The sequence below is a fragment of the Sphaerodactylus townsendi genome, linkage group LG05, assembly GCF_021028975.2.
Source record: "Sphaerodactylus townsendi isolate TG3544 linkage group LG05, MPM_Stown_v2.3, whole genome shotgun sequence".
NCBI lineage: Eukaryota > Metazoa > Chordata > Lepidosauria > Squamata > Sphaerodactylidae > Sphaerodactylus > Sphaerodactylus townsendi.
In genome coordinates, this window is record NC_059429.1 from 53207730 (window position 1) to 53234925 (window position 27196).

The 27196-nt window shown below is 43.3% G+C and overlaps 1 protein-coding gene across 1 annotated transcript in view; it reads left to right on the forward strand.

Moving 5' to 3' along the window:
- PIGK (phosphatidylinositol glycan anchor biosynthesis class K) overlaps positions 1 to 27196 on the forward strand; it is a 148427-nt gene that overhangs the window by 42982 nt on the left and 78249 nt on the right. The window lies entirely within an intron of this gene.

Here is a 27196-nt window from a genome sequence, read left to right on the forward strand (position 1 = left end):
ATGGGAAATGAATGAATAAGAAGGATAGAAAGGACCCACAAGAACTTTAAAAGGCGTTGAATGCATTTTGATGCTATAGATAACTTATCCTTCTTAATTTAGAAAATATCATTTTAATGGTGGCATTGTGGTACATAGTGAAAAAGAAAAAAACTAGAATGGCCAATATGAAATTGACCAAAGACTGTTTCTTTTTAATGAAATTTTAATATTTATTTATGTTTTAGATTTATATCCCATCCCCCACCCCCACTACAGTGGGGCCTGGGGTGAATAGCAAAAGTCAAATATATATTTAAAAACAGAAACAGCTGAAACAGTTAAAATCAGTAAAATACTACAAATAATAAAGATATATATCTACTGATACATTTACAGATTTATTTGTTCATCATTGCATGATCTGTCAATAGTACAAAGTGTAGTTAAAAGGGGAAATGGACAACAAATTCTCACTCAGTTCTTTATCTTCAGTCTTTTCTATCTGCTTAATACTTTTGTAACCTGTCATTCCTCTGATGAATTTAGAACAGTAATACATAGTTTACCAAGTTTGTTTTTATCTTCACAGTTATCTTCTTAAGTGGGCTAGAATGAGGAGATTAGAATAAGGTACCCTATGAGTGAGGATTTGAACCTGAATCTACTAGATCCTACTGGCACTCTAATGGAGACACCAAATTTGCTAAACAAAAGGCAGGACTGCTTTTTTAAAAACCTGATGCTCCTTCCTAAAGTAACAGACCTCCTATTCCTTAAGAAGAAGGTGGTAAGGAATACTTCTATTTCCAAAAGCTGCATTCAGGAATCACTGCAAACCAGTGTGTCTGTATATTTTTGCATAGGGCTCTGATTCTTATTCCCTCTTTTTTCATGTAATAAATGATCTCATTGAAATGGAAGGGGTATAAAACACCATCTTATTGGATGCAAAGCTAGCCACCTACAGGCTCCTTATCAAACAGCCTGAACAATTCAGGCCACAGAGTGATGTGGATTATTTGAACAGCTTCTCTGTAATAGTAAGGAAGCTTTCAAAGTTATACAAGTGTCATGTGTCATGATATTCAGCAGAAAGTCATTTTTAATCTTTGTAACTGTAAAATAAATAATGTACCAATAAAACCAATCATGGTACCAGTGTATTTGTTTTGTGTTCCCCTGAAATGCACAATGAAACTTTCTAACTGTAGAGTTGATTCAAGCAGGAATTTCAAGCATTGGCCAAAATCCTAATGGTTGCGTGAACTGCCTCTGCCTCTGTTCAATTGGTACCTGCTTATAATTCCAACTTTGTGACTAGCGTTAGATGCCCATAACTCTACTCTTGCTAGCAAAGTGGGACATAAGACAAGAGGAGACATCAGACAGCTGAAAAAAGTATGTAAGAAAAACCAAGGCAACAGCTGTATAGGGAAAATGTTCTTTTATTCCTTCCACTTTTTAAGGATAGCCTTTTCTCAGGATTATAAACTTTACAAATAAACTATGGCATTTGGAATCTGCTCATCTTTAACAACCACTCTAATATGATACCTTGAAAATGAGTTATCCTCAAATGTGTTGGGAATAATGTAATAGGGTTTTTTTTGTTAGTAGGCAGCTGCTGCATTTTTTCTTTATGTGGATAGGGCAAGAGTATGTGATTATGCCAGTTTGCTTTTAAGAGTAAACTTACAGTTATTTATGCACCCAGCTCACTAGAGAAATAAACTGTATCTGGAAGCTTATTAACTTAGTTGATGAAACTAAGTATATGCTTAGTGAAGTTACTGTACCATAGTAAAAATCCACATGTAAGATTTCCATGCAGATTTATTTTGTGAATCAGTGCCTGTGATTGAATCTGGAATAGTCTACTCTTTGTTTGGTCAACAAAATAAGATAAAATTGGGACAAGAAAATAAAGAACATACTAGAAAAAGCAAATTGCGGTATTTGGTTGATTTTGTCGTCATCTCTAATTTATCTATTGGTTTGTGATAGACATACACATTTTTATATTCATATTTAGGAGTCGATCCTGAGTTTCAGATATGAGCATTAGCACAACTCTTCTACCTTGCAGGTTCTAAAGTTCTGAAATGTAGTGTGCACCCCTCCCCCCAATGCTCTTAAATTAAAAGCCCCCAGTATTTTTATGGTTTTCCTTCAGAACAGATGATTTGGCTAGATGTAAAGACAGCCAACTTGAAAGTGACATGGCATTTACCAAGGGAGGTTTGGCTTTGTACTCTGGCCACATATATGATTTTTTTTTTTGCTTGTAATGAAGATGTCCTGTTCAGGTAGCCAGACTGTCACATCCTGCAGCTTCTTAGACAGGCACATGATCTTGGCTAAGGATGATAAAATGTCTGTGGTGGTGGGTCATGGGGCAGCAGTTAAATAGACTGATGATCAGTTGGGTGGGCCAAATCTCAGTAGAAAGGGACAATGTAGTAGGTATCCAATCCATTTATGTGTTCTAATGCCTTACCCAGGGGCCACAAGGCTTGGGTTTTGACAGTTACAGATGGCCATCTTGGCTCCCTCTTATTGCTTTTTTGCATAACCCGTATCATCCCAATTTCATGCACTAGGCATTCCAGTCCACAGTGCATTATGGTAATATATTACGTACCAGATAAAGTAGTCTGTTGTCTGCAAAAACATATGCTACTATATGTTAGACTTTTAGGTACTATGGGATTGATTTTTGTTTGCCTTTTTATCCCTACTTTTTCATTCTTGTGCTTTCTTCTAATTTATTAAACAAAATGTAGAGCTCCACCCTTTTCAGATTCAGCTGTGGAATGAGGCCACCTCCTGTGTGATGATTTTTTATATTCACGGGGAACACATATTTCAGAACCTGACTCATAAATTTCTACAAGTATCAATATTTTTTTGCATGAGAGTTGGCTTGTGTTTGTACTAAAAGGGTTACATGATTCATTGTCCACAGATTAAACAGGGACTGTAGGCACCCATGCTGCAGCCTTTATTCAGGCCTTTCATTTGCAGCTCTTCAAACCAAAACTAATGAAATGATCATCTCTAGAGTATTTACTTGAAGGTCAGTGATATCACCTGCATCACAATTTGCTGTTATAAAAGCAACTTGTAAAGACTTTGTGAGTACCTAAGGTTAATTAAGGGCCATTATTTTAATTGAGTTAGGATTGAGGATCAAGCAACACTGACTCCACCTGGACTGTTTCCTAAACAGAACAGGCTTTCGGCAAATATACTTTTGATCCCAACCTAAGGCTTTGGCAAAGTTCCCTTCTTTTGTGCTCATCGCCTGCATAATTTTTTCAAAAGACTTTCAGAAAGCATCAGAGATGCATATTAAGAAGGGGTGCTGATGGCCAGGTTAAGTCCCTTGGTTGCCAATTGTCTATGCAGGATGTAGATTCTTTGGCTGTAGTACCAATCATGTCCTTTTAACTGGAGCTGCTCATCCTTGCAAGAAGAGTACACACACTGTAAAGTGGAAGCAAAACTGCAAGATGGTAAAGCTCCATTTCTTTTTGCAGTCTGTGGCTTTTTAGCAATCAGTGGTGTGTTATGCTATGCCATTATGCCTTAAGAAAATGGAGCTGAGTATATAGCTATAAATCCTAGAGAGCTGCAGGGTGTAAGGAACCTTAATGTTTTTCTCTGTGGCATTAAACTATATGCAAGTGCTCTCAATCTTTGCCTGTCTCAAACTGTGGAAAAGCTTACTCTCTAGTTTTTGAGTGGCTAAAGGATTACCTTCCAGATGGCCAGAAATTTCTTCCACTGGAGATTTCAGTCTCTGCTTCATCCTTTAGGGACAGAAAGAAAATGTGATTTTGTAGCAAAGTACCTCCTAAAAGCATCCACCTATAATATTGTTGTTTTTTGGGTTTTGCAAATAATATATAGATTAATTAATACATGGAAATTTGAATCATAGAGTAAAATTTATACACATTTATGACTAAGATAGCAGAGGAGCTCTAATATGTAGTCCTCCAAGATTTCTCAGCTTCATTTTCTCTGTAATGAATTTGATGAATAAGAACATCAAAAGATGACTTCTTCCTCAACTGAGTTTCAAGCTAGCAAATATATTGTATTCAGTGATGAAAAGGCCCAGGTCACAAATACACAAATACAGGTGTATACATTCTCATTTAAAGACATTTCTAGTAAACCCAGCCATTAAATACATTCTGTGACCAAACGTATGCCAGGAAGTACTCATAGATAAGGGAAATTTAATTTAGCCTGTGTCCCGGCAGCTCCTAACCTTTTGAACCTGTGGACATCTTTTTAATTCTGACATGATGGGTAGGTGCAATCACATTCCCATTGCAGGAGGAGGAGCCAACAACAAAATGGCCACCACAGGAAGTGGAGCCAACCACAGAGTGTCAAGGAGTGAGGTTGTGCATAATTTGAATAATAACTCTTCAAAATTTTGAGCAAAAGCTCTGTTTAACAGGATTTTTTTAAAACAAACGCACAGTTTTAACATATTTTCTTGCTTACACAGCTTACATTCAGTCACTCATGCAAGATGAGTGTTTAAAGCTATTCCCAAAGCTACATTTTAAGAAACCTGCTCAATCAGATTTCTAGAGCCCAATGAGAAGGCTTGCTGTGCAGAAGCCCTTCTCCCCCTCCCTTTCTAAAAACAACATCTGCCAAGGAATATATGTTGGATACAGTGGCATATTCTCTCACTATGGCCCTTTCCGCACGGAGGCGGAAGGGCTTGGGTTGGCGTTGCTAACGCCGACCCGACGACGCTGGGACCGTCTGCATGGACGGTCCCAGAAAGAACCAGGAAGACGGCGCCCACCCGGTCGTCTTACCTGCTCTCCAGCCCTCTGGCGCATTGCCGGGGCCTGGGGACACGCCTCCCCTGCCCTGCGCGCCTGCTTCCGTGTAGCAGAGCAGGGGGCGTGTCCCCAGGCCCTGGCGACACGCCGGAGGGCCGAAGAGCAGGTAAGTGAAGGGAGGGAGTGGGGGGGGGGGGAAGCGCCGGGAAGCTGCTGCCGTTTGCACGGCAGTGGCTTCCAGCCGGCATTTTCAGAAAAGTTTGCTTCCCAGCGCACTCTGAAAATGCCGGCTCGGCATGGCCGGGCGGGCGACGCAAGGGCAGTGAGGCTGCGAAGCAGCTTCGCCCCTGTGCGAATGGCGGCCTGGGGACGGCGTTTTTGCTGTCCCCAGGCCGCCGTATTCCGCCCTTGCGGAAACGGCCTATGCTAGCTATACATCACAAGCTAAATGAGAAACAAAAAATAATAAGTTTTGGAATATAAAGAGTTGTCAGGGTGGTTTTAATATAATTGTTAATTAAGAATTATGCAATAATGTGCAAATTAAAAATTGGTAGCTGGAAAACTAGAAAGGTGAATTAATGTCAGAATATGTTTAAGTGGGTTGAGAAGTAATAGTTAAAGGCATATGAGCCTTTATTTAGGTGTGTGTTTCTTTCTCCAACCATTTTGTTGTATGACCAGCTCTTTCTTCTGGTTGTATGTGGCCAAGAAATGGGTTTAGCTAATTAGTACCTCAGTACATTGAGAGCTAGCAGAAATAGTTTGTCCATTACCACTCCATTATAATGACAAAGAAAACAGTTGGCCTCCCCTATGTTTTCGTCAACCAGTTATAAAGGAGAAAAGAATTGCTTATTTTTTGCTCAAGTCTCATCCTATAATTGAGGCCAGAACCAGTTCCTGTATGACTCCAAACTACCCCAATTGTGTGGCTATGGAAGTACCCATCCTGAACATACTGTACCCAACTCTGTTGTTCTCTACCCTCTGTTGTTCTCTACCTTCTGGCCACCCTGTCCTTGAATAGAGTACATTGTACATACTGTGTGGCTGCTCAGAATAATTGGCTTCTTATGGTGAGCTTTATAGCACTGAGGGAATTGCTTGAATGTTTGATATTATTTTGATTGCTTGAATTCATGAAATCTCTAGTCCAGCTGTGTGTATTATTCTCGTCAGTTAACAGGGTTTTCTAACACAGTTGTTCACAATAGTGAGCACATCTCTATGGATTCAAAAAGGCCCCTCTTCTGTTCACTGAGTAATGAGGAGGAAATGAAGATTGAGCTCCATCTATGATGTGCTGCCCATTATGTTACTTTACCAAAGACGAGAGTAACAAATCAGAGAAACTTAGGTACCAAAGACGAGAGTAACAAATCAGAGAAACTTAGGTGTCAAATCCCATTTAAATTAAAGAGTTATTTATTTATTTATTTAATTTGCTTCATTTATCTTCAGTAGGGATCCAAAGTGGCTGCATTTTCTCCTCTCCTGCACAAGAACCCTGTGAGGAAGGTCAGGCTGAGAGTTTGTGTGTCAGTCTCTGCCAGGTGCAGAGTGCAATTTTTCAATTACTGCTCATCTCAAAGACAAGTTCCCAGGCTAGTTTTAATTCGATTTGTTGCAGCTGAGAACTTCCAGTTGGGAAGGGTAATCTTCTCATTACAGTTGGGAGGGGTCAACATACACAAATTCTGGAACATTCTATGAGGAAAGCCTCAGGATTGGTTGAAAAGGGTCACCAGATCAGGACCAGCATATCCGTAAGAGTATCCAGTGCAACTGTTAGTCACTCCTTATCTTTCCTTTTCCCCCTTCCTCTCACTTTGCTACTGGAGACAACTTTGCTTATGCTTTGAAACCCAAGGCCTCAAGAAACAAATGTGTTGTAAAGGACTTCAGAACGTAATTGGAGAGTTAGATTTGTTATTTTTTTATGTATTGTCACTGCCAAACTGTATTCTGTTATGATTCTAAACGTCTGTCTAATCTGCTTTAACAAAGGTTTATTTCACTTTTTTAAAAAAGTGACCAAACCCAAAAGAGCTTCGTTTTGTTACTGACAATGGCTGGCCTGCTGCTACAATGTGACTGGCTCAAGATCACTCTGCAAGCTTCCATGGCCGAATGGGGATAGAATAGAATAGAATAGAATCTTTATTGGCCAAGTGTGATTGGACACACAAGGAATTTGTCTCCGGTGCATATGCTCTCAGTGTACATAAAAGAAAATACATTTGTCAAGAATCATAAGGTACAGCACTTAATGATTGTCATATAGGTCTAGTAAGCAATCAGGAAACAATCAATAGTAATAAAAACATAAAATGTAAAATCATAAAATAAAATGAAATGTCAGCACAGGCTATAGTCATACAGTCATAATTGGGAGGAGATGGGTAATAGGAATGATGAAAAAAGTAGTGCAGTAATTATATAATAAATATATAATAAATAGTTTGACATTATCGAGGGAATTATTTGTTTAACAGAGTGATGGCATTCGGGAAAAAACTGTTCTTATGTCTAGTTGTCTTGGTGTGCAGTGCTCTGTAGCGACGTTTAGAGGGTAAGAGTTGAAACAGTTTATGTCCAGGATGCGAGGGGTCAGTAAATATTTTCACAGCCCTTTTTTTTGACCCGTGCAGTATACAGGTCCTCAATGGGAGGCAGGTTAGCAGCAATTGTTTTTTTCTGCAGTTCTGATTATTCTCTGAAGTCTGTGTCGATCTCGTTGGGATTTGCAGAACCAAACCACACAGTTATAGAGGTGCAGATAACAGACTCAATGATTCCTCTGTAGAACTGTATCAGCAGCTCCTTGGGCAGTTTGGAGCTTCCCTGAGTTGGCGCTTAGAGTTAGAACATTCTTTGTTGGTGCTTTTTTTAATGACATTTTTGATATTAGGTGTCCATTTTAGGTCATGAGATATGATGGAGCCTAGAAATTTTAAAGGTCTCTACTGTTGATACTGTGTTGTCTAGTATTGTGAGAGGAGGTAGGATGGGAGGGTTTCTCCTGAAATCTACCACCATTTCTGCGGTTTTAAGTGTGTTCAGTTCTAGATTGTTCCAGTGGCACCACGAGGCTAGTTGTTCAACCTCCCGTCTGTATGCGGTTTCATCGTTGTCTCGAATGAGACCAATCACTGTTGTATCATCTGCAAATTGAATCTGATTCTCCCTTGTCCAACACTATAACCATTTCATCCCATTGGCTCACACTGCATTTAATTATATGACAAAATTGCCATTGCCTCCCCCCACCCTCAGTTCAGAAGACTTTTGCATTCTGGGATGCCTTGTGAATTAAATTGAGTGGAGAATCTTTTTCTGGTAGCGTTTCTTGTGCATAAAGGCCTTACTGTGATACAACAGATTACTAGATCATAAAACAACTTTATTTTATCCGCAGATGGCATGATCTGGCACACATTAAACTTTTTAAGAAATTGCATTGATTTTAGCAATACAGGATTAAAGCATGTGTTTAGTGTTTTGGTTCAATTGCTCCTGAATATTGCTTTAAACTTCCATGTTTTTGAATATGTGTTTCTGTGTGACACAAGGAATGGGTAAAATAGCTTATTTGCAAATCATACAAAAAGTGGTGAATTGGTATATATAACAAATCACAGAAAAGGTGAATTAGTATATATAGCAGCCCTGGTGGGATTTTTAAGGCAAGAGACATTCCGAGGTGATTTGCCATTGCCTCACTCACGTCACGACTTTGGTATTCCTTGGTGGTCTGCCATCCAAATACTGACTGGGGCTGACTCTGCTTAACTTTTTGAGAACTGGCAAGATCAGGCTAGCCTGAACTATCCAGGTCAGGCTGAGTTACCATAGTTTTGTTTAATCAGATTAAATTGAATGATGGCATAGCATGTGTAATGTAAACATATATTGGTGCATATAAGCCGCCTGAGCAGAATAAGAAAATGATAATGTTCAAAAGGTAATGCTTAACTTATTCTGCTTCTGCCTTGCATTCAAGAGAATTGGTAGAATATTTCAAAGCTCTTTGAAATCTGAGTAATATTGTTTTCTATTTGAATTGGCTGGAGACAATTTTCTGTCTTCTTGTATCTAGCAATTTTTGGATTATCTAGCTTGGAACCTCTGTAATAACACCTGTATAACTAACTATATGTTTATCTCAATTTAGCTGTAACATAATTCTTAGGTTTTGTAACTTCCAATTGAATGTTGTGTTGTGGTTACTTAAAAATCTCTATCGTGAGCATTCTGCTAGTAGAGAATAGGAATAGAGTTTGCTGTCAAATTTCATCTGGAGAATTGGAGCAGAGTTGCAGTCATCCAGGCCATAACCTCAGTTTTTTCCCTTGTTATCAGACAGAGACCTAGTCCTCACTGAATTGGCAAACCTTTTGCAATTAAACCACTTGGTTCTTCTCATGGGGCTCAGAATTCTCCTTTATGAAAAAAAATACACATAGAAAACCAGAATGTAGGAGAGAAAATAAAGGTTTCTGACAGCTGGTTGTTTTATGATTAAAAGGGGCAGGCACCTATGAATGAAAACTGAGTTGCAGAGAGGCGGAGACCTTCTCGGTGGGTGATTTCCACCCCCTCTCAGGGAGGCAGGGATAAAAAACGTCACTTCCTGTTCAGGCTAGGACTCCTTAATTCCCCAGTTCTATTTCCTGCCTGAACAGGGAGTGCAGCGGATCCTAGGGGCTCCTTAGCTTAGCTTAAACTTTTTTCCTTTTCTATCTTCCCTGTCCTTTTCTGAGAGACCCTTTGCGTCTCCCCTCTATCCAATCCTTACCCTCTTCAAGGGAGGCTTGGGGATCTCCTTTGATTCCCTCGTTCCTCCCCCCCCACCCTTCCCGCCTTTTCCAATCCTCCTTCCCGCCCAAATGGCGGATCAGGACTTTTCTCACCCTAGGGAGAACTTCCACGGAGGAGCGGCAGAAGCCACCAGGGCTTCAAAAAGGTCCCTCCGGGCCACCGACAACAGCCATGCCTCCTCCACTGCCGCCTCTCTACCAGCGGCAGTAACACAATGCCGGAGGCCGAGAAGCTGAGGCGGACAGGCGCGGCAGCAGCTACCAGCTCTTGTGCGGAACAACGTTGCTTAGCTAACAGCGAATTCCCAGCCGGGCCAGCCCGGCCAAGAAAGGGAAATCGGCGCCATCTTCTGGCGCCAAGAAGAATAGCCGCGGCAATCATGCTGAAGCGCCAGAGAAGCGAAGCCAGCCGACGGCGGAGGAAGCGCCCTCCCACCCCTCTTCTTGTGGCTCCAGCAGACCTCAGCAGTCGGAGACTCACCGCAGCGGCAGCGCGGATGCCCGCTCAGCCACGGTCCCCTCACGCAGGCAAGAGCGTTCTGTTGGAGGAGGGGGGGGCTTCCCCCAATAGCGACAGGCAACTAGCTCGCACTGACTCTAACAGAGAGGGGCAGACCTGGTCTCCCAGCGAGTTTCCCTCAGCCTTTCAAAGGGCTCTTGAGGAACACATAGAGTCATACCTGCAGGGTAGGGGATCCAGGGCTACTGGTGTTACTCCACACCTCCCTCTAACGCACCCGGCGCTTCCTCTAACTTGCAGGCCATGGGCATGGGCTTCAGGGGCTATCCCTAGGCGTTCCCAGTGCTGCGCGCTCTGCCGTCCTCTCAGCCAGCAGAGCGGACCCCAGGCTGAAACACTCTGGACCTCGGGGTCCATGGGAGCTGCAGGACAGTAAGAGGAAAACCATTGAGGCTCCCTCAGATCAGTCCATTAAATGCTTTAATCCTGAGGACCTGGAGTTTCCTGGATGCAGCTAAGACAGTGGCTGCTCCTGGAACTCCATGAGAAGGAAACCAACCAACCTTCCACCTCTGACGCCCCTTCCACCTTCCAAGGGTTGTCCCAAGGGCAGCAAAGTTCCTCCCCTAAGATGAACCATCCAGGTCCATCCTCCCCCTCCCAGAATACTTTATTAAAAGAATCAAAGAAGAATGGGAGACTCCAGCTTCCAACAAGCACCTCCTTTTCCAACACCACACGAAACTATATGCAGTGCCCGAGTTTGTTGAGGACCTCCTCAAGGTCCCCTTAGTAGATGCCCCCATTACAGCCATTCAATCTTTCAGGATTGGTATCCAAGGATGGGGAGGGCAACCTCAAAGCACCCTCTGGATAAGAGGTCAGAGGCTGACTCTCAGATCGTTCACATGAATCCTTAAGCGCTGTCCGCGCCATGAAAGCCATTGCCCCGGCATGCACCGTCTCCAGAGCCATCCTGGGTATGAAACTCGGACACATCATGGAGCTCCTTCCTTCCCCAGAGGCTTTCGGGGGGGAGTTAGAGATGGTCTAGAGAGAGAGTAAGAAAATTGCTGCTTCCTTCCATTTGCAGACGGCCACCTCTGGACACTCTGATCCTCTTTGTCCCAGCCTCCATGGCGTGCCAAGCGTGGTAGCCAGGACGTGCACACATGGCTCAGATCCTGGCAGGCCCGATAACCAGTCCAAGACCTATCGTGGCCGCTTACTCCCTTCCCAAGGTGGTAGGCTCTTCGGTTCTTGAACCTCGACGCCATCCTAGTCGTAATCCAAGGACCACAAAAAAGACCATGCCCAAGTCAGTTGTGGGAGGGAACCCCTCTTGGCCCCAGAAGTACTTACCGGCCACCAAAAATACTTTTCCAGCCCCCCACCCAGAGACACCCGTGAATTTCCTCCTGGCAGAATAGGGGTTCCTTTAGAGTAGGAGAGGAAATTTCCAGACCACAGTGAACAAGTTCGACAAAGCTCCCAGACCCGGATCCCACACCTAGATCCTGACTCACTCCGATATCCCGGTGGGGGCCCGCCTTCTACTCAGCTTCGGGGCTCAGTGGAGAGGGGACTACACATCTGACGCTTCTGGTCTCAGGAGGTGGTGTCTCTCGGCTACACCATAGAGTTCTCGATGTCTACCTCCCACCTTGCTTTTATTCCATCTCCACCAGCTCCAGACCAGAGAAGGCGAACCAGAACTCACACACTGCAGTCAAGCACCTCCTAACCATAAAAGCCATAGAGCCAGTGCCAACCTGTCAGGAGAGAGCTCAGGACACTATTCACACTTTTTTTACAGTCCCCAAAGAGGAATGCAGGGACTGGCCGAGCCATTCTCAACCTCCGCACAGTAAACAGAGTACATGCGTGGCTAAGGAAATTCAAGATGGAATCCTTGCGATCCATCACGGAAGCTCCTCCGTCCAGGGGACTTCCTCACCTCCCTGGACCTCCCACGGAAGCCTACCTTCATTGTGCCCATCCGACCACGCCCATTGCAGCCACTCAGGTTCAATCTGGGAACCAGCACTTCCAATTCAGGGCCTTGCCGTTCCGGGCTGGCCACCGCCCGAAGAGTCTTCTCAAGCTTCTCCTAGGGCTCCATAACTCTGCTTAAGCGCCCGACAAGGGGTGCACATACACCCTACCTAGACGAGCTTACTGATAAGGGTCCAAATCCGTGAAGTCGGCAGCCCTACAAGACCTGGACTTCACCATGCAGGTGCTGCAAAGCCACGGGTTCCTGATCAACAGGGAAAGAGCCACCTTCATCCCACACAGCAGTTGGATCCACCTCCGGGGCCCGAGATGCGACACGAGACTGAACTTCCGGCTCTTTGTCCCGGAAGACAAAATTCAGAAGATCATCGGCATGAGTAGGCACCGCCATCAGGTCCAAGAAACTTTCCCTGCTGTTCCTTTCCAAACTCCTAGGTGTGATGACGGCCACCTTCGATATATGATACAATGGGGCAGGTTCCACTTCAGGAGCACTACAATTCTTCCCACGCCTCTTCCAATGGGACATTCTCCAGAAGAGAGACAGAACACTCAACATCCCCAGTCTCTCAAGACAGACCTGGGCGATGGGTGGACCTCCAGGACCCACTCCCATCCCAGGGAAAAATTTATGCAGACAAACCACTCCATACAGATCTTCACAGACGCCAGCCTCCAGGGCTGGGGCGCCACCCTAGACGAGGAATTCGCGCAGGGTCCAATGGTCCGAGACATCATCAGCCTCTCTCCCAATCAATCTCTACTCATTCGAGCCATCCCTCCTGGCCCTTCAGCACTCTTCCAGCCCCAAGCTGACCCGGTCTCCACGTTTCTGATCCAGAACCGACAACAGTGGCAGCTAAGACATACCTAAGCTGGAACCATCAGGGGGGGGATCGCGTTCATCTCACTCTACACAAAGGAAGCCAGCAGGAAAATCCTCACCTGGGCGGAAAGAATGTCACGAGCCTACAGGCTACGGAGCATATCAAAGGGAAGCTCAATGTGAACAGCGGACTACAGCTAAGCCGAACAAACTGTCTCCCCGGCCGAAAGCTGGTCTCTCAACAGAAAGATGTTCCGGCAGATCTCTTCCCATCTTCGGAGTCCCGAGTAGCTGGACTCCTCTTTGCCACGGCAGAGAACACACAGCTACCAAAATTCTTCTCCCGGTTCACTCCACCACCTTGCTCCAGGAGGTGGACCGCACTGATCGCTCCCTGGCCAAGGGACCTTCTGCTTACGCCTTCCACTCCAACCCCGGTGATCCCAAAGCTCCTGGAGAGGGCGCATCCAGAGCCGAAAAGATGCAAGTCATCCTGAGTACCGCCCCATTCTGGCCTAAGGAGGCCCTGGTTCTCCAAGCGATAACGGAGATGGCTTAGTCTCCCCTCCGTTTCACTCCTTCCCGTGCTTCCCAGACCTCCCTACCTGCATGCGACCCCATGCGCCACCCAGATCCCCGGCTGGCTCTGCCTGGACCGCCTGGCGGTTGAGCCGGGCCATCTCTAGCACGTAAGGGCTACATCAATGGAAGTCATCAACACCCATTCTGGCCTCCAGACTGACTCTTCCACGGTCAGACTTTTACAATTCCACTTGGAAATCCTTCCCGGCCTCTTTTGGTCCAGAGCCCGACGGGCGGGACCTCTTTCTAAGCCCTCCTCGTGCCTAGCATACTGGAGTTCCTACAGGAGGGATTCTCCAAAGAGATCTGAGGAAGCAACACCCTCCCGATCAGGCTTGCAGCACTATCCACTGTGTGTCCTTCATTTCGAGGAAAAAGTCTATCTCCAACATCCCCGATATCCTCCGGTTCTTAAAGGGGTCCAGCAAACAACAACCTCCACCTGTCAACCACAGGTTCCCTCTTCATGGGGGAGACTCCCACACCGTCCTGTCGGCCCTAACAGCCTCTCCCCTTGGTGCAGGACATCCACTTTGGCCGATGGCTACGCATGAAGACCATTTTTTCTCGCGCCCTATCACGTCTGCTCTAGTAGAGTTCTCGGAACTGAGGGCCCTTTCCCCGTGGAACCCCAACCTCTGGCGTTTTCCATCAGGACAGAGTAGTCCTATCACCCAGACCCTCTACCTTTTCCAAGCCTAAAGCTGGCGTCTACCTTTCATCTTCAACAGGATGTTGTTCTCCCTAATTTTCTGCCCCAAGCCAACCACATCCCCCCGGCAGAACGCACCTGGCACACTCCTAGACGTCAGGGAGGTCTCTCAAGGCCTTTTATTCTCCGAATGGCAGACATCAGACAGACACAATCTCTCTTTATCAACGCAGTAACTTCTCCTAACTTAGGGCATCAGATGTCCACGGCATTGCCATTAGCTCCTCGCTATTAGGTCCTGCATCATTGGAAGCACACAAAGCCCTACACGTATTCTCAGTTCCTGGAGGAATCACCAGCCCACTCTACCAGAAGGCCAGCGGCTACAAAGCGCAGCATTCCGCTAACAAAGCGTCGCTCAAGTTGAACAAATCTGCACCCAGAGCAGCCATATGGGCCAGCCCATCCTCCTTTGTCCCAGACACAACAAGCTCCAAGCATGGGGCGCGGCCGAGACAGTCTTCGAGCCGCAGGGGTGCTCGAGAACATACTAGACGCTTAGCGGCAGCCCACCCTTGTTTGGGGGATACTGCTTGGGGAGGTCCCACCCGAGAAGGTCTCCAGCCTTATCCAAGAGAAACCCGGGACCATTGGTACTCTACCCTGAAGGGACCTCTCTCTTGTAGGCAGGAGAGACCTTCTCGTCCCTCCCATGGCGCCGCTAAGCGTTCGGAATGATCTCCTATTAGGGCCTAGTTAAATGCGGTTAAGAGCTTTCATCCGCTCCTTGAGGAAGGAACTCCGATTTTCACTGTTGCACTGTTGCCTATTTTTTCATGTTATTCCTTCCTGTTCCTTTCTATGGTTATGCATATATTCTTGTTTCACTGCTCAGTCAGGAGTTTTCTGGGGAATTAAGGAGTCCTAGCCTGAACAGGAAGTGACGTTTTTTATCCCTGCCTCCCTGAGAGGGGGTGGAAATCACCCACCGAGAAGGTCTCCTGCCTACAAGAGAAGGTCCCTTCAGGGTGAGTACCAATGGTCCGTTCTGACAGCTGGTTGTTTTATGATTAAAAGGGGCAGGCACCTATGAATGAAAACTGAGTTGCAGAGAGAGGTCATTTTTTTGTTTACAACGTATGATTCTTCTTTGCCAGACTGCTCTGCTACAAGATAATGTGCCATTTACAATTTAATCAGTTTTTTCTACTTAGTTATTAAAGGTTTTTGCAGATGTCCCTGTAATGACATTCCTCTGTTAGTAAAATGAGTGCTCCACATGCAGATGTGCAAAACACAAAATGGAAGAAGGGACTGAGCTGGAAAGGATGTCTACTGATGGCTGTCCAAAAACAATGGAGAGCAGGACTGTACATGCATGATGTCGCCGTTCTGCCAGTTACAGTCGGTAACTGAGAGCATGCAGGAGTTGGCACTGGGAATTAGATGGCAGGAAAGCTTGTTGATGAAATGACTGCAAAGAGAATCTCTTAGAGAGAACGGACCCTGGCACACCTTCTCCAGTGCCTTTTTCAATAGGATTCTTTAATTAATTGTGCCAGAGTATACTTTCAGGGTGAAGTGCATTCATATCTATGGATACATATGAATACAAGTATAGCATATGTGCTGTGTGTTGCTTACCATTGAATGCACATTTAAATGTGTCTAAAAATGAACATTGCTCTCAGATATGCAAAATTCATGCTCATAAGTGCAGGGTAGGCAAAAAAATATCCACATGATATGTGTTTGAGTGTGCATCTGACTTAGGTTCACAGTTGCTCTTCGGGAAAATGAGATACAGACCTAGTTAGCTGGATTTATTTAGGAAGTCTGGGTAGAAGTGGGAAGAGAACATGGAAAGTAGAGGAAATGCATTTTCTTTGCTTTGCCCTGCTGTTTAGAGTACATAACAGGTATGAGCTAAATACATAAACTTTGTCCTTTTTCATGGGTCTGTATTGTATGATTTCTATATTTGAATGATATGTTGAACAAATATTTTCAGGTTTAGTTTGCACATATGAGGAACAGTTTTATATTTTGAGACTGCAGTCCTTGACATACTTGATTGAAAATTAGCTCTATTGAAGACTGATGAATGTAAATGTGCTTGAAGGCAGATTCTTACAAATACTTTGTGGGAAAAAGACAAATTTTTGAGTAAATATTAGAGGTGCTTGGTGTGGTCTGAAAAATAATTATGTGTATTTGCAAACCTCTGGGAGAATTGCAACTTTTAAAAAAGTCTTGTTTTAAACAGCCAATTAATCAACAGTAATTAATTACAACATACCGTCAGTGCTGTCACTGTTAACCCCTTCAGAATATTGCATGGATTTCTTGGATTTTAAAATTGAAGTGTTATCTGTATGTGTTACCAATGTTAGAGATCTTGTCATATTTAAAGTATATGTTCTTTGGGACTGGATTGTCTGTTACATAATAGTTCTGTGTTATACTGCCTTGGATCTCCAGAGTGGATTATTTTTTGATTCAGTAATACACTGCAATAATGTAGTTGTTGGATTTCCTGGGAAGGCAAGTTTCCTTCAAACCATCTCTATACCAAAAACTGCTGAACAAAGCTTTCCACAATTGGAAATAGGAAAATTCCATTTGGGCAAGACAGGAGTGGAGTTGGCCAGTTGTGGAATAAAACAGTCTTTTTAACTAATTTGAAAATAAATAATTTTCACAAGACAAAGTACAAGAATCTTGCTTTAATGAGTTCTTTATCAGCCCTGGTGGTGCATAGGGGAAATAGGCTGCAGCATTGCAGTCCAGGTTCTGCCCACAATCTGAGTGCAATCTGGATGGGAGTCGGTTTCAGGCAGCCACTCAAGGTTGACTCAGCCTCCCACCCTTCCGAGACTGGTAAAATGAGGACCCAGTTGGCTGGGAGTCAAGTGTAGATGACTGGGGGAGGCTATGGCCAACCACCCAAAAACCACAGTTTGCCTAGTAAATGTCATGACTTCACATCACCCCATGAATCAGTAATGACCAGTGGTGGGATCCAAAAATTTTAGTAACAGGTTCCCATGGTGGTGGGATTCAAACTGTGGCGTAGTGCCAATAGGACTGGGCGGGGCACGACGGGGGCGTGACCTGGCATTCTGGGGGCGGGGCATTCCTGGGCGGAGCTGTGGCCAGGACGCAGCCACTGCGCCAGTCCTTGGGCGGGAAACGAATGCATGCAGGCGCAGGCTGCCACGCATGCCGGTGCACCTCCTGCTAGATTGCTTCAAGTTCTGCGCGCTACTGCTGAGAGGAGGGGTGTAACTAAGGCAAAAATCATGTGGCAAAATCACCAATTAGTAACCCCCTCTCGGCACACACAAATAATTAGTAACCTACTCTCGGGAACCTGTGAGAACCTGCTGGATCCCACCTCTGGTAATGACCCTGTGCTTGCACAGGGGACTACCTTTATCTTTTTGGAAGCCAGGCTGGAAATATTAGTTGCAGAGATTTGATGCTTGTCAGTTAGGAGGTTTCATTTTAACAGCTTTTAAGTGGCATGCATTTGTTAAGGGTTTTTTTACTCTGTTTGTCCAATTGTTTGTTTGGTTAGTAGCTTGTTGTTAATAAATGACATGGTTTTAATTGTAAGGTCAGTGTGGGACACCACTCTATTCTCTGTTAAATTAATTTTTTTCTTGATTGATAATTTTCTCTTGAGCACTTGATTTTGCTGATTATGTCAGCAGCTTTAGTACTACTTATGTAATCAGATTATTGGAATAGTCCACCATAATGTCCTTATGGTCGGTATTCAGGTGAAGCAGAACCTCTGGAAACACTGAGACTGTCTCGAAGAGCTGCCATGTGACCAGCCCGTTGACCTGCACTTTGTGCTTCTCTGCCAGCTTCTGGAACCAAAGGTGTTTCCGCACGGCCAACGAGCGGGGGTGCATCGGCATAAATTATGCCGATGCACTCCTCTGGGACCATTTGCATAGATGGTCCCGGTAGGGGCGCATGCAACGGTACAGCCTTCACACAGGCTGTGCCGTCCCTGATTGGCTTACCTGCTCCTGCTGGCTTCTGTTGCGTGGCGGAGACCAGGGGACACCCCCCTGACCAGAGCAATGGCTCTGGAGACGGAGGCCAGGAGGCGTGTCCCCTGGCCTCCACAATGCGACGGAAGCCAGCAGGAGCAGGTAAGCCAGTCGGGGAAGGAGGGAGGGAAACACCACCTTCCACCCGCTGCTGTTTGCACGGCAGTGGGTGGAAGGCGCTACGTTTGAAAAACCTCACTCCTAGAGTGGGGTTCAAAAGTGGCATTTCTGCACCTGCATTTTTGCCGTTCCTGGGCTGCTGTTTACCGCCCATGAGGAAATAGCCCAAGAGTTGCCAGGGAACAGCAGCTGGAGGAGGAAGGAGTAATAATACATTATCTTATTGTTTTAGGTTTGTTTTTGATTTTACAAAATGAAAAGGGGAAGTGAATGTTGCACTTTGGTTAGAACAAAGCTTTCTCGACTCTCTTTTCTTGTATAAGAACTTAGTGCAGAAAATATAAACAAATCCCTCCATGCTATAATGTTATGCATAAATGTATGGAAATTAATTTAAATGAGCTCAGGCAGAAATGATCTATAATGGAAGTGAAATGTGTAACTGTGGGTAGAGATGACACAAATAACAGGTAATTTGTTCATGGTGTACAATGACAATAGATTGCTTTTTAATAACTGACACATACTTGAATAATTGTAATATTGCGTTGGATAATGGTTGTATGACATTAGAAAAAAAGATTCTTCTGGGGCAGATATGAAGGCCTCAACATCTTAGACAGCATACCTCACTTTCTCCCTGGAGTTCCTATTGGCATCCACCCTGACAGTCTTATTAAATTTACTTTTCTAAGTCAACCAAGCACCAGTCTTGAATTTTCTGTTGGTGACTACAGCCAGTTTGCTAGGATTTCATACCATTCTCTGCTGGACTGTCTTCACTAGCTAATGAGTCTTCACTGGCAAATGAATCTTTAGGCACACTGTCCTAGTGTAATGTACATTGCCTTAATGCCACCTGGTTGCTGTCTTCAGCCTCTCCCTGGGGAAGTTTCTGCCTGAAGGCACCAAACATCTGAACCCATTCAGTAGTCATTCATATCCAACTGAGTGGAAAATAATTCTGTCCCCCTGAATAGGAAGGATTTTCCATCCCTAAACTTTAAAGTGCATGCCATTTTTCAAAACTGGAAGATCCTTTTGTTTGTTTCAAGTGCAAATTGATCTTCTAGTGTCATTCTGCTCTTCTCTTATTTTACCCAACCTTTTGTTAATTTGAAGAACTATTAATTTTCTCCAGGACCCTGACCTGCAAGTTATGCATAGCAGTCTGGTCTCATTGTAGACCTGTAAACTTTTCAGTCCACATAGAAAGTTTAATTATGAATCCTATTAATAAATGTTCCAGTGGCATGGAAGTTGCTCCTCTATAAATGTGCATGCATGTACTTGTGTGGGTGTGAATACATGGGTCTTTGGTACCCCAAACAGAAGTGGGTGTGACCAGCCCCACCTATATGACGCTTTTTCTGGATGTGTACCCCTGCATCATTGTGCTATGTGAAAGCTGTCCTGATGCTACTGGAAGTAATTGTGAAACAGTCTCATTTCCCTGATCTTAAGGTGCAGTGAATCAGTGATTCTGAGCTAAGTTGAACACTAAGACGATTTGTACAATCAAAAGAGTGACCTAACATGAATATTTGATGTTACTAAATTTGGGTGGGCTCGTAAGTGCTGTGGCCCAGGCCTTTTATTTTCATCTTTTGATTTATACATTCATATTACCACTATAGCCTGATCCTGTCACCTGATGCAAGACCAGGTGCCAGCACTGATTCAGCAACTTTCCCAAGATGTTGCACTAATGCTTCAGCTCAACATGGTACATGAGTTGTCTGTGCACAGTTCAGCTATGGGAGGTACAGAAGCATGACATGGGATGGAGTTAGGAGGTGTAATAATATCCATGATGAACAGGGCCAGGGCCTCTTCTTTAGTTTTGTGATCTCTGAACTGTCCTGAATATTAAAGTGCTATAGCAGCTGTTTTTGGGCAGTACCAATCAGACCAGGATGCCAGTCCAGGATCAGATTGTCCCATCCAGTCAACACTGTAAATAATCCAGTCAGTCAGGGAAAGAAACATTAATTGGACTTGATGTTAGGCATTTTGATTTTCTGTTGGATTTGGATTAGGGGTCAACTCCAAATGTTGTTTGAAAATCCAGTTTCATTCTTCACATGTGAAGTGATAAATGTGTATCTATCTGCATTTCATTCACTTGGCACATCCTGAGTTTTTTGGACTCACATTACCAAGTATTACTTATAGACTTGAGCTCTGGTTCCTTCCTTCTTTTAAAGGAGCTCTGTTAGATTCAATTGAAAGTTCATGAGTTAAGGTCACAAAAGCCATACTTGTTCTAGCTGCTGCTCATCTGTATCCCATAGTCAGTATTTTGAGATGGGGAGGCATTTTCAAATTGCAATTAAATTGAAAAAGAAATATTACAATTGGCCCTGGTATTTATCAGGTTCTTAGCAGATTTATCATGTACTGAGCAAATTATAGATAAATGTGAATCACTGCCTTTTTGTAAAGTGATTCATAGCACTGTAGTCTGCACTATCATTCTTAAGAAATTCTGCAGTTGGTAAAAATTACGAAGTCTGATATTTTCCTAAGGCTGGGAAGGCATGAACACTATACATTATCCGCAGGGATAACTGAAGGATTACATCTGCACTTGGCAGCTACTAAAAGGAACATTGCTACTCTCTGTCTCATCGTTCCTTACCTTTTGTATGTCATGTTGAAACAGCTGATAAGATTCCTGGTTTTATTCTCTTAAAATTGCTGTTTAGTAACCAAAGTCTCATATTTGTAGCCCACATACGCCATTGTGTTCTATCAGGAGCAAACTCATTTTTGGTTATCCTGATTCAGCAGAATTGTGGATATTGTAAGATTCATATCACAGTTGTGTACAACACTTTGAAGATACTGTTCATTTGTAAATTATGTTATGCATTTGGTAGCAATGTTATAAATGTTAGCAAATCAAATTAAGTAATGAGCGGAGTTTATCTCATTCTTGGAAGAATTGTTTTGCTAATTCTTGCTGTATAGAAATTCATTATTCTTTTTCCCTTTCATTAAAGTGAATCAGTAAAATCGTGATAGATAGTGTACCTTTTCTGGGGAACAACCACATTGAACTAGATAAGATTTTGCAAAAATTATAGTTATTGGGTTTGATGAAAACCTGCATGAACTTGCGGAGGGGGAAGAGAGCTGAAGTTACCATAGCAACTGCAAGTGCTTGAGAGAATATGAGTAAAAAATCTGAAAGGAAATATGACTGTAAAATGCATATTAACAATCTGATTAAATGTTTAACAGAACAGAAGCAACCTGCAAGTAGTTTTATTGTAATATTATTTATTATACCATTTGATTAGATTTCTGCTAGGGTTGATGAGAACAGTGAGGAACAGGTTCCAAATAAATACAGGTTTTCTGTAGTAGTGAATTAAGAGGAGAATTAAGGTTATGCAGGTTATATGATTTGGAGAATTATCAGTTTGATGCGGGGTGGGGACCTTCCCTGATACAGCAACGCAAAACCTGTACAATGATCATAAGTATTACTCTTCTTTTGTCCAAGTCCTGTGCATGTATATCATCTGATAAAATGAGCTCTGATTTACAAAATCTTATGCTAGTATAAAATTGGTTAGTCTTCAAGGTGCCACTGTATTCCTATTTAGTTTAGATAAAGCTGTACCAGAAGGTCGTGAGCTAGTCTACAGAGCCAAAATTCTCTTAAGGCTTGGGAGAAAGGAAGCTGTATAATCCCTGATCTTATTCATTAAACTCAGAAAAATTCCCTGACCTGACTGTGAAAGCTTAGGTGTCTTTCCTTACATATTCTATGTAAGCCCCTCCCCCACAGTCAGTGCAACTATAGTCAGGGCTGTTATAATTAGTGAGAAGGCTTAGAAAGTAGTGTTTAAATTAGGATCATATTAGGATCTGGGAGAAGAAAATTTGCATTGCCAGCCTTTTATGGAAACTCGGTAACCATGAACCAGTCATCCTCTTTCAGCCTAACCTGCCTCCTAGTATCGAATAAGAGAAAAGGTAGTCAAGAAATACTTTGCGGTTTGTTAGGCAGCTTAAGACAAATAAGTGGGTTCTAGATCAAATCAAGTCTGAACTGTCCCTAGAAACTAAAATGATTAAACTGAGGTGATTGTACTTTGGACATAAAGACAAGAGTCACTGGAAAAGACAACAATGCTAGGAAAAGCTGAAGACAGCAGAAAAAGAGGAAGACTCAACATGAGATGGATTGACTCAATAAAGAAAGCCATGGCCCTCATTTTGCAGAATTGAGTAGTGCTGTTCACACTTAAGACATTTTGGAGGACATTAATTCATAGGGTGACCATAAATTGTGAGCAACTTAATGGTACTTAACATATAAACTAAACAGCTTTCAGTAGTAATCTTTTACAACTGCAGTAATACAGTTGTAATCAGTAGCAGTGGGGAGGAGAGGGAGGATGGTACCACTTTAGATTTCAGATGCTAAGTAGGTCAGTACTTGGAAGGGAGACCTTCAAGGGAAATGCTATAAACTGGAAGGCAATGGCAAATCACATCTGCTTAATCATTTGCCTTGAAAACCCCTTGCTGGGGTCACCATAAGTGCAGTGTGACTTGATGATACTTTATACACACACAAAAAATCAGGAGCAGTCCAGAGCAGAGGCGTAGCAAGGGGGAAAAGCGCCCAGTGCACTGGTGTGTCCTCCGCCCCCACTCCAGAATTCTCCCACCACACCCCCAGAATGCCTTCGCCTCACCTCCACATAGGCGCATGCCCAGTGTGTCATGCACCCCCCCTTGGAGTTACACCTCTGGTCCAGAGACCATATTCTAAACTTTTAAAGATAGACCTGGTACTTCCCATCTTTTGCAAGGGTTAAATGACTTGGAAAAAACTAATGAATGGTCTCTTTTGTTTTATTGATGGATTTTTTCATAATTACATTTAACTATCTACATTCTGCATGATTTCCCCCCATACTTTTTATATGAAAGATCTGCCTTGTGAGGAAATACCGTACTGCCTCTAAAAAAGAAGGCAATTATTCCACATAAATCTTACTGGAACAAAATTTTGTTGATCTTTTAAATGATGCTAGATTGGTTATGTTTGCTGCAGTGGCTACCCATTTGGTCCTCTGCAGTTTTTCCTATAACCACCTAATTTATGGAAGAATTAAGATAAGCTCCTTCTCTGTGTGTAGATAATATTCACAATGTATCTCCCATTACTGAAATGCTGTTTTTATTTGTTGTCCTCTTGAAATGAGTCAGACTCACTGATAAAATGCCATTATATTCATATCTCTCAAGTGTCCTTCACTGTGAGGGTCATCATGCATTTATTTTCATTTGAGTTGTTCTGCCTTTTCTAATTGGCTTTGCAAAGTGCAGGCTGCTGTTGTATCTGAATCAGAATCTGAAGGAGCAAACAAAGATTAGCTATATGTAGGACACACTTCGAGATGTGACATAGATTGAGATATGGTTATATTTTATAGGTTTTTTCCATTATATTACATGACCTGATCCACTAAGTGATTGGAGCTGGGTACTTGTATATACATTCCATAGTCATTTTATTGAATTCAAGGACAAACCAGGTAAAATTCAAATCCTTAATTGATTTGAGATTGCCTGCATAGTATTTTCAGTGCTTGTTTACCTTGTTTAAAATATTGTTTTCAGATACTACCGCACTTACTTTTTCTGTCCTATTATATTTACATAAAATCTGCAAGACCTGAACAAGGCCTTTAATAATAAGATAATAATAATAATGTCTTCCAGACATTAATTCATAGGGTCTCCATATGTTGAAGCAAACTGATGGCAATTAACACACACACAAAAGTGAAACAAAGTGTCTTTATTGATTTGTTTTAAGAACATACCATTTTCTAAACAAGAAATAAGTAGCTGTTCATTGTTGTGGCTTCTGTGCAGTCCCACATTGGGATTGCGCATGCGCAGAGACAACAATGGAAAAGTCTCAAGCTTTTCAACCAGAGCCCTCTTTCTGTTATGTGTCCTCACATCCTTCCCTCCCAATTAGCCCCATGCTTAATAGCAGAACACCCTCCCTTCAGTTCCTTTTTTGCTATGACGAAGAAAGGTGTGAGCTTTGATTGTTCATGAATTTTTAAGGATTTGGCACAAGATGGCTTTGTTTGGTTCCTGGTATTTCATGGCAGAAAAAGCATTATTTAAAAATTCAAGGAATGCAGGTCAAAAATAACAAGGACTGATGAACATACCCACTGTGTTGTTTGCCTCAAAAGAGGCATAATGTATTGGGGTGTAAGATATGCCAATAATTTACCCCCAAGGCTTGTTATGACAGAGAATTAAAACTAATCTATATTTAAACTATATCTATAAACACGAAATACCACTGACTGACTCACTGACTCATCAAAATAACTCAAAAACCACTGAAGCCACACACATGAAATTTGGCACACCTGTTCCTTACGTACTCCAGGTAAGCGCACTACCAAAGCGTATCTTCGCCATATTCAGTTTTACTCGAAGTATTGCACATTTACCGTTTTCACTCGCTCATCTCTGGTCATCTGCACGGTAATATCTTCTAAGGCAAATTAACCGCTCAGTCCGCTGGTGACATGCTGCAACGGTAATATCTCTATGGGTGAGAGTTAAACACGACCCGCTTCATCTCTTTCACTAAGGTGCACCGAGTGCTCTCTAGCACTGCCCTCCACAACGCATGTGAACCTATCCCTTCTGCTGAAACCGCTACAGGGAGAAGAGGAATTAAACACAGAAAGCGCTTTACACACTGCATTATAAAAAGACATTGCAATCCGTTGCGGTGCCACGCAAAAAATATGAAAAAAACAACCCATCAGTCCACAGATTGTGGCTGTGAGGAAATATGCCGGCCGTGACCCTAAAGTTCACAAACAGGCTGCAAAGAAGTATGCTGAATGTCACCCCAATGTTAAATAGTGACAGGCTGTGGTGAAGAAGTACTCCTCCACCCACCCCTCACGCTAACAACACTGCTACAGCCAAATACCAGCCACAACATATTATTAATATAAAACCACACTATCACCTTGGACTACTTCAAACATTTCCGGCCTGGTTTTGCATATGGACACTGTGGATTTCATTACTGTGGAGTATGCCTACCACCTCGGCCTCCGATCAATCTCTGTGCCAGGTGTCATGGCTCTGAAATGGCAGGATGAGTCCCCAGGAATGTGCTGCAGTGGCGGTACAGTCCAGCTTCCTGCCCTTCAACCCTACCGTGAACCTCTTCACAGCCTTCTCACTCATCAGCATCCAATGACAGAACACTTCCTTTCTGCATCCTGAAAATACAACGGCTGCTTCCACATGACGTCTTTTGGAGCCCACCAGGTGAAAGAGAGCAATAACACACTGCATTATAAAAAGACAACTACAGGAAGCTGCTGCAAAATATGCGAAAACAAACCCATCAGTCCACAGACAGGCTGTGAGGAAATATGCTGCATGCCACGCTAAAGTTCACAAACAGACTGTAAAGAAGTATATTGAATGTCACCCCGAAATTCATAGAGTCTGTGATGAAGTTTGCGTAGCGAAGCATGGGTGCCCTGCTAGTGTAGTATATTAGAAAGCTTTGTTGGTGGTAGAATTACCAGTGTTTAAGAGTGCTATGGTGGAGAAGAGGAGAAGGTCATGATCAGTTGCATCGGTAAGGATAGTTCCAGTGGGGTCATCGTCTTTGAAACAGGATGAATCCAGTCAGCTTCATCACTGGTTCTGAGGAGTGCATCAGCCTCCCCGTAATAAGGTGAAGCAGAAACTGAAACATACTCTGAAGAGCCATAGTCCTGAGAGGAGAAAGCTTGTTGGAACAGGAGAAAAAGATTTCATTCCCATGGACTCCGTTGGTATGCTCATTGCCGGTTTTTGAGATGGCACAGGAGGTGGTGTACGAAACCTTGTCACTTCCGAGGTTCTGTCTCAGTTCTGACTGAACAGAGGCCATCAGTTCCAGGGCCATCTGATCTTTGCACCGGTTTTGCTGAAGCTCCTAATGCCACTAGTTTTTCGTCAGGGATTGGAAAAGATTTCATTGACAGTTCCAGTGCCAGAACTAAGGACTAGACATGAACCACAGTGAGAGCCAGATTCGATGGAGGGAGCTGGTTCATCTGAATACTGGATTGTGTCAGATGTGGAGGATAGTAGTATAGTGATGTCACAAGAAGGGTCAGATGTTATTGAGGCTACTTCACCTGATGAAAAGGTGGTAGAGGTGTCCATGGCCTTGCCATTGGAAGACTTAAGACTATATGCACAAAACTTGTTGATGATGGCAAAGGAGTTGGATATTGACGTTTCTATCTCAGTGCCCAGACCTAAAGATAAAGTGCTCAAAAATTCAGAGTCTCCAGGCTTGGTGGTGTTTTCCATACTGGATGAGTTTATAGAGTGCCTGATTAAACTGTGACTGAAACTAGCTTCTTGTCCTGTTGTGGTTAACAAACTTGAGGATTTTTATAGAATTAGAAGGGACAATTGCCCATTTTTAGCTACTCATCACTCTCCTAATGGCTGGTGATGGAGGAGTTGCAGCCGAGATGAAAGGATCAATTCCACGCTGCACCTGTAGACAAGGAGGGGTGAAAGATAGATGCATTAGATCGCAAGGTCTACAGCTGCTTTGAATATGAAGATGATGAATTATTCTGCTATAATGGCAGGGTATCAGGGGTCACTGTGGGAGAAAGTAAGCAAGTTTAAGGAGGCATTGTCAGATGCTTCCAGAGCAGTAATGACAGCAAATTGTGAGGAGGCAAAGAAATTATTGAAGCAGCAAATAATGTAGAAGATCATGTGGCTGAGACGTCTGGGAGATCTTTGGCAACACCCATTG